Source organism: Eumetopias jubatus, unplaced genomic scaffold, assembly GCF_037043125.1.
Source record: "Eumetopias jubatus isolate StellerSeaLion01/CBP00866 unplaced genomic scaffold, mEumJub1_p1.0 scaffold_6, whole genome shotgun sequence".
NCBI classification, from domain to species: Eukaryota; Metazoa; Chordata; class Mammalia; order Carnivora; family Otariidae; genus Eumetopias; species Eumetopias jubatus.
This window is the reverse complement of record NW_028274812.1, coordinates 73,145,007-73,153,637: the sequence shown is the minus strand read 5'-3', so window position 1 is coordinate 73,153,637 and position 8,631 is coordinate 73,145,007.

Here is an 8,631-nt window from a genome sequence, read left to right as displayed (position 1 = left end):
CAAAAGCAATAACCAAAGTAAGAAGAAATGTGAGAGATACATTCACTGGGACAGATCAGGTTGGAAAAGGCCTCCCAGGCAGACCAGCCTAGTAAGCAAACGCCCAGATGGATAAAATAGCATGGAAATTTCCAGAATGACATATGCTTCAGGTTGATCTTCTCCTAAATCTGCAACTCTGGATAAGACCCATCCTCTGGAGAAAGATAACATGGTGGATAGTCTGCCCAATGTTTCCAGTCAGTTTCATCTGAGGGAAGAATTCATTAAAGGATGTGGCCAGAGAACACAGGAAGTTGCACGTTCCCCCACAGCAAATACCCCTGGCCCTGGAAACATTCTCCCTACATCCCCAGCCCTGGATGCACAGCCAAGGTCACAGGGGCCCCGCCAAGGATCCAAAATCACATACCATATTGCATGTGGTTTTATGCACTTACCCTTGGTTTCTCAGATTAATAATGAGATTATGACTGCATCTGCCCCCTGGCATCCACTGCTCTTACTCATAAATCTGGTTCCCTAACTTCTTTTGGGACAGAAAGCAGGGATGAGGGGTAGGGAGCTCAGGAGAGACTCTCAGGTAACCACACACATCCTCCCAGATGTTGCTCCATAGTTGCCTGGCTCCCTGCATCTCTGAGGCAGGAGACTTAATTGGAGTCTTCCCCTCTCTATATAATACATTCCTTTCTCTCCTTCTTGCCCACAAAACATGCCTGGCAGCTCTGGTGACCAATGAACACATTGTAAAGAGGAAAACAGGTGACCTCCTTCCACCCACCCCCAATTCAACAGTCCACAGACCCTGAGACCCACATCAGCACATGGATGGCTGTTTTCCCTGTTGGAATCACAGTAGGGCCTCCATGTACAGCTATGCAGATTGTACCTTGCCCAAGGAAGATGTAGAGGGAAGAACAGGTGCTCACTATGTCATAAGCCCTGATATGAGGCAATATCCACCAAGAGGACATTGAACCCCTTTGTTTTGCAGAAAGACACTGCATGAGTTATTATAGCTCTGAATGTCAAGTTATATGAACATCCAAATACACCCTATTTTGAAGGAGTTCCATGATGATAAGTTCCTACCTCCACCAGTAATGCCAACTTACTTCTGCATCAGTCTGAACACCAATTCAGAATCCACCCACCTTGCCTTGTGAAATGCACACTGAAGAAAAGACCTGAAGTCAGCTGGAATGGTTTTGGCCCTTGGATCATTAACTTCATTTATTCATTCAACAACTATTTGTTGAGGATCTCTTCCATTCCAGGAATAGGTATAAGCACTGTAGGGATACAACAATGAACAAAACAGACAAAAATCCCAACCTTCATGGTGCTTACATGGAGGAAGGGAGGGAGACTAGTGGAGGGAGACAGACAATAAATAAACAAAATTAATAAGTGAAATATATGGTGTGCTAGATGGTCAAAAGTGTTGTGGAAAAAGGAAAGCTGGGAAAGGGGGTAGAGCGGTCAGGGGGAAATGGCAATTATAAGCAAGGGGTCCGGCAGTAAGGGAGCAGGCCATGTAGCTAAATGGGGGAAAGTATTCAGGCAGAAGGAATAGCAAGGACAAGGCACTAAGGCCGGGGCATCAGACAGGGGCCAGACAGGGGCCAGACAGGGGCCAGACGGGGGCCAGACGGGGGCCAGACAGGGGGCAGATGGGGGCCAGACGGGGGCCAGACGGGGGCCAGATGGGGGCCAGACGGGGGGCAGACGGGGGCCAGACAGGGGCCAGACGGGGGGCCAGACAGGGGGCAGACGGGGGCCAGACGGGGGCCAGACAGGGGGCAGATGGGGGCCAGACGGGGGCCAGACGGGGGGCAGACGGGGGCCAGACGGGGGGCAGACGGGGGCCAGAAGGGGGGCAGACGGGGGCCAGAAGGGGGGCAGACGGGGGTCAGACGGGGGCCAGACGGGGGGCAGACAGGGGGCCAGACAGGGGCCAGACGGGGGGCAGACAGGGGCCAGACAGGAGGCCAGTGTGGCTGGAGCGGAGCGAGCAAGGGTCAACAGATATCTAATCACAAGACCTTGTATAGCCACTTAGCCCTTTAAAATCCTTAGTTTCCTCTTCTGTAAGAGAGGACCAGTAATACCATTTCATGGATAGCCGATAAAGTGCCAGAATATATTTGGGAGAACGTGGTAAGCAGTAAACATAGTAAGGTATTGCATAACTGAGACTTCTATCATTTCCCCTTCCCTTCCTACTGCCATCTTCATTCTTCTTTCTCTGTGTCCCTACCCAGCCATGGATACTGCACAAAATGGCAGTGTACCCTCCCAAATTCTCCCAAAATGAGGTGTGAACACCACCCCCATCATATCCTGACTCAGCTCTATGTAGAGATCTTTCACACCCAATGGTGGGCCAGTTTTAGAGAAGGAAGGAAGGAAATGCCCACCAAACACACTTAACCACCCACCAGCTACTACAAGGAATCACCCATCTCTGTACAGGGCCTAGCACAGAGGACATGCTCAACAAATGCCAGGTGAATTGGATGGAAATGAAAAGGAATTTAACAGGGCTCCTGGGTGGCTCAGTTGGTTAAGCAACTGTCTTCGGCTCAGGTCTTGATCCTGGAGTCCCGGGAACGAGTCCCACATCGGGCTCCCTGCTCAGCAGGGAGTCTGCTTCTCCCTCTGATCCTCCCCCCTCTCATGCTCTCTCTCTCTCTCTCTCTCTCATTCTCTCTCAAATAAATAAATAAAATCTGAAGAGGAATTTAATGCAGAGGCAGGAAGAAGGAAAAACAATGCAAGTGACCACAAAACAGAAGCCAAGAACTAGGGAAGAGCTATACAGACACTCATAATTAAGATGAAATTCACAGGTAAACCTGTAAAATGTTGGTCTCTAAGGGACAACCTGCTTGCCTTTGTCTAGCATTTCAAGCCACACCTTCAGACCAGATGGCTGCCACGGGCATCTGTTCTCCATATGAGGACACAACTCTGCTGAGGTTGAATAGATTCACAAGGGAATTGGGAATAGGTGCAATGGAGAAATTCCCGGAAAAATCAAGGCTTACAGTCACATTGATCTACAGGCCCAATTTATGTTTAATGGCTTAGCCCACAAGCAGGCTGGTTCCAGCATTTGACACTCATACTGCCCAGTTTCCCCCTCACGGTGGGGCAATGGCTTGTCAGCCAAGAGGGCTCTGGCAACGTCCAGGGATAATCCATGCTAAATTCAACTAGAGAGAGTGAAGAGTCAAATCTCAGGGCAACCAAACACAAACACCAAGTTCAGAGGCAGAATCAGAGCAGGAGTGAGGAACCAAGAGCTCAAATCTGGTAGGGAGAAGAAGACCAAAGAAAGAGAAGCTGACTTCAGGTGGAGAGAGGCCTAAGCAGTCACCTCAGAGAGTTCTGGGGCATACCTGTAGTGAAGTCACCCTGGCTTAAAGGGCAAAAAGGAGATTCCACAGCAATTTAGGAAACAGACATCCTGCAAGCCTTCCTTGCTGCTCGTTTAGTGATACTGAGTAAGTCTGTCTGAGCTCTCTCCCTTCCTTCCACCCACATTTCCCCCAAGCCCATGCTGTCACTTTTGATACAATAATAACATTATTAATTCCCTAACAAGTCCCTTATATTCACATGGGACTTCATATTTTACACCTATTTGACACACACACAACTATATGTTGTGAAGTGAGCCAGCAAACATCAGTATTCCCATTATACAGATGTGAAAACAGATCCCTGCCACACAAGTCAGAGGTAGAATTGTGACTAGAGACAGGCTCTCCCATACCACATCTAACTCAATGCAGGGCTGGGGCTTAGAAATCCTGGACAACTTCATGCTTAACATATTAACAGCAAAAAAAAAAAAAAAAAACAGAAAACAAAGCAATGACTTCATTTCTCATGTATCAGCATTCAGACCGTGCTCTGGTAGATGCTGGGTTATGATGACACAAGACAGATTTCTGATGAGGGATCTGAAGTGCCAATATATCTATACAGACTAGTCAGAGTCACATATCTGCCATTCTCTACTCACTCCCATCCTCATCAAATAGACAAAAAAGGTGACATTGTGCTTTAAAGATAAGACGATCCTAATCTTTGTAGTAAGGCCCAAATCAAGCTTTTCTGACTCTTATGAAGGTAGGCTACAAGCGTTCCAATCAAAGGACCAAAACTTTCTCCCCAATGTCATATTAGCTTAGAAAGAAGAACACTGTTCCTCCTTCCACTAAAGAGAAAAATATAAAAACAAAAACATAAGCAAAAGCACATATTCCATAAAATCCAGCCACCACCAATAAAACATTCTAATTCAAGTCATGCTCATGGTGCTTTTTCTCCATCAAGATTGTTTTATTGCTCGTTAGATTTCATTTCACCTCCACCAAGGTGCTAGGAATTTACAAAAGAAATAGTATGTTTTTCCCCCAGGTCCAACTCCCCCACCCCACCCCCGCCCCAGATGATTCTGGCACGTTCATCTGGCTCAGGAATTTGGGGTAAAATCACCTAAATGCATCTCTGTGGTTTCATCTGAAACATAGGTTCTTCCCACTGGCCTTTTTCCTGGGTCTGTTTTGAAGAAAATCCAAACAGTGTCCTTAAACACTGCAAGGCCCTGAAAAGGACAGCTTTGGTGGATCCAGCAAATTCTCGACTTGGAGAAGGCCAATAGAGAAGGCTGTACCATTTCAAAGAACACAGTCTCTGGACTACCACCAGATCTCTCTCTCTCCAGCAAGTGGTTTTTTACAAGCGCTTTGAATGTATACACTTAACACAAATTATTTGGTTCTTAATAAAGTACTGTCACATTTTGATTTCCACGGCACATTTTTGCCTTTATAAGGATTTTAATAACTTCTTCTCTGATACGAGTCCCCAAATCCTCTGGGTAAGCAGACTTGGCATGGGACTGTTACATGCTAGATGTCCGAAGTTAACAGCTATTGGAAATTTGTATTTACTTTCTTCTTCTGTTTGAGTGTACTTAATGCTATTAAAGTTCTGTCTGGCAGCAGAAAAGGGTATAAAAGTGGCCACTTAAGAAAAGCAATTTGGGCATTTGTGACAACAGCTGCCTGATATTGCATTTTATTTAATTGGAAAAGGATGCAGGAAGTCTGTGGCGCATTAAAGAAACTCGGGGTTTGGAGATCATAGGAATTTTCTCCTCTATTTTCTTCTAATAAAATTACCATTATTAAGTAATTTATTGAGTGTCAACAACATACTAGACACTTTTTAAGTTATTTGAAATGGACTGATTAAGGGAAAATCATTTAAACTCTTTTGGAGGGGCTCTCTGTGGACCTTCCCGAGCATATGTTCAGCTGACGGGGTGACACTGTCATTAAGACCATCCCCCAATAGCTGTAGAGTCAAAGCCAAGACCCCAAGCAGGCGTGTAAGGCCTTCTCTCCACCCTCTGGCCCCAGCTGTCTCCAAACCTTCTTCACCACTTAGTCTGCCAGCCACAGCACACCGTCTGCTGCTCCCCAGGCTCAGTACCCCTCATTTCCCCAGCCCTGGCACCACTCTTCTCTCTGCCTGGCATACCCTTCCCAACTGGTCTGCTTAGGGACTTCTTATTCCCTCAAACACAAGCATCAGATCTAGCAATTCCACTTCTAGGTATATAACTAAAAGAACTGAAAGAAGGGACTCAAAGAGACATATGCACACCCGTGTCAATTGTGGTATCATTCACAAAAAAACAAAAGGTAGAGGCAACCCAAGTGTCCATCAACAAACAAATACACGAAGAAAATGTGGTATGTGTATACAATGGAATATTATTCAGCCTTAGGAAGGAAGGACATTCTGACACATGCTACAACATGGATAAGGTTTGAGGACGTTATGCTCACTGAAATAAGCCAATCACAAAAAGACAAATACTATATAATTCCACTCACATGAGGTACCTAGAGTCATCAGTATCATAGACACAGAAAGTGCAATGGTGGTAGCCAGGAGCTGGGGGAAGGAGAGAATGGGGAGTTATTGTTTAATGGTAGAGTTTCAGTTTGGCAAGATGAAAAGAGCTCTGTGGATGGATGGTAGTGATGGTAGCAGACTAATGTGAATGAACTTAGCACCACTTTAAAAATGGTTAAGGTGGCAAATTTTATGTAATGTGTATCTTTACCACAACTTTTTAAATTTGAAGATTGGAAAATTAAAAATAAGAAAAACTTTTAAAATCTCAGCATCTCTATGAAAACTTTCCCCATTTCCCAGCACCAACAGAATTAGTCTTTTCTTCCTCTGAGCTCCTGCTCAGAAATTAATTCAAAATTAATCTAGTCTTTTCAAAAATAGATACGGGTGGCATTAATTTTTCAGATCTCAAAAACAAGGAAAACACTCTATGTCTGCATTTAAAAAGGTGAAAAATATATTAGATCATTCCTTTCTATTCTTCTCCTCATACAACTGATAATGAGTGACTGGCCCAACTTCTCTCTTGATACCGTCATGCTGAGTGCCCAGTATCAGATCAACTCTCTGACCATGAGATGCATAGTAAATTCAGTTGGACCCAGTACCCACTCTCTTCCACTTGCCTCAATTACTTAAACTAGATCGTACTCCCCTTTACTTTGGGTCTCCCAGATGAGGCCCTCAGGCCACTGACGGATAGCCCTCTTCTCTAGTCCCAAGAATATTGCAACTCTGGCTCCCCAAAGACCCACCCATACACATCAAGCATAGTGCAGGGTCCTGATGAAACTACTTTGTTTTTAAAGATGAAGCTTTAAGAAAGATTCCAAACTTTCAGTGGCTAGAAGGAAGGCAGGTAACAAATACATAAGTATTCTCTTAAAATGCTAATGGTCCTGGGTTGTAAGAAAGTCAAGCATTCATCCATTCATATAAATTCGAAGTAATCTGATTAACCAAATCCTACAAAAGATAGAGTGCACGGGGGGGGGGTGAATTTTGTTGGGGGGCTGGGGGGGTTTCTAGTAATAATTTTAGAGCATGTGGTCCTTTTCAGAGTGGGACAGGGTTAGGGAAAGGGTTAAGGCAAACGAGGAAACTATGTGCCAAGAAGACCAAGAAGAGGACAAGAGGGAGGAAGATGTTGAACAAATTTCACCTATTTCAAAAAATCATCATCATCATCATTAGGCCTAGTTTGTTCTATGTCTCAAAAAGGAGAGGAACTTCTTTTCTTTTCCTCCGTCCTGCACCAAAGAACTTGAATCCAGCACTTGGGCTCCTGCTGTGAGTTGTGCTATGTTGTCAGTTAAATATGCCCTTAGGAAAGTATGTCTTGACTCACAAACTTCAGGAATACTATATATGTGTACGTATTTTAAATGAATAAATAAGTGAACAAATACTATCTTAAGAATATAGTCACCATAATTTCATTAGTAATCTGTTGGAAAACATGGGCCAAACAAGGCTGGGAATGTAGTTTTTTCAATAGAAGGTCCCCTGTACCGAATGGAGCCAGTAAATTGCAAACTAAAGAATAATTTGGGAAGAAATACCAAGAATTGTCATCCTCCCCGTTAGGGGAGGGCTGCTCCAACAAATTACCACATACTCGGTGGCTTAAATGACAAAAACGTAAAATTTCCTCACAACTTTAGAGGCTAGAAGTCCGAAGTCCAAGTATCAGCGGGACCACCCTCCCTCTGAAGGCTTTAAGGAAGACCCTTTCTTGTCTCTTTCAGCTTCCGGGGGCCCCGGCTTACAGCTGTATCACTCCATCGTCTCCCCTTGTCTTCACATGGTGGTCTTCGCTGCCTCTGTCCTCTGTCTAAATCTCCCTCTTCTGGGCGCCTGGGTGGCTCAGTTGGTTAAGCGACTGCCTTTGGCTCAGGTCATGATCCTGGAGTCCCGGGATCGAGTCCCGCATCGGGCTCCCTGCTCAGCGAGGAGCCTGCTTCTCCCTCTGACCCTCGTCCCTCTCGTGCTCTCTATCTCTCATTCTCTCTCTTTCTCAGATGAATAAATAAAATCTTTAAAAAAAAAAATAAATAAATAAATCTCCCTCTTCTTTCTTCTATGAAGACACTAATTATTGGATTTCGTAGATTAAGTGGATTGAGTGGATTGAGTCCAGGATGATTTCATCTCAAGATCCTTAACTAATTTCATCTGCCAAGACCCTATTTCCAAATAAGGTCGCATTCCGAGTTTCCAGGTGGACGTGAATTTTTGGAAGACATGATTTAACCCACTATACACTCCAAATGGGAAACCAGTAAATGTGAATATAAAAATGAGATGAGTTGTCTACAGGAGTCCCCCATTATTACCATCAAGAATGAGATACATCCCATATCTCATGTAAGGAAAGGAATATCTTCTAAAATCTCAACAAGGAAACCACAATGTAAGCTGCATAATATCAATTATTTATATCATTTAAATTTATGTTAACAGGATGTTGAAGAAGACCAGAGGAGGGGGATTCTGAAAAACCCATGGAATTTTTGGTACCATCCCAGAAAGCAAATGATTTGATTACGATTAACTGTTACTAGTTACCTAAACCAGAATTTTCTCAAACTGATTTTCACAGAAAACTAGTTCTATGGGATGTTCCTAGAAGTAACATTGTACACACACACACACATACACACACACACAGTTTGGTGCTCAACA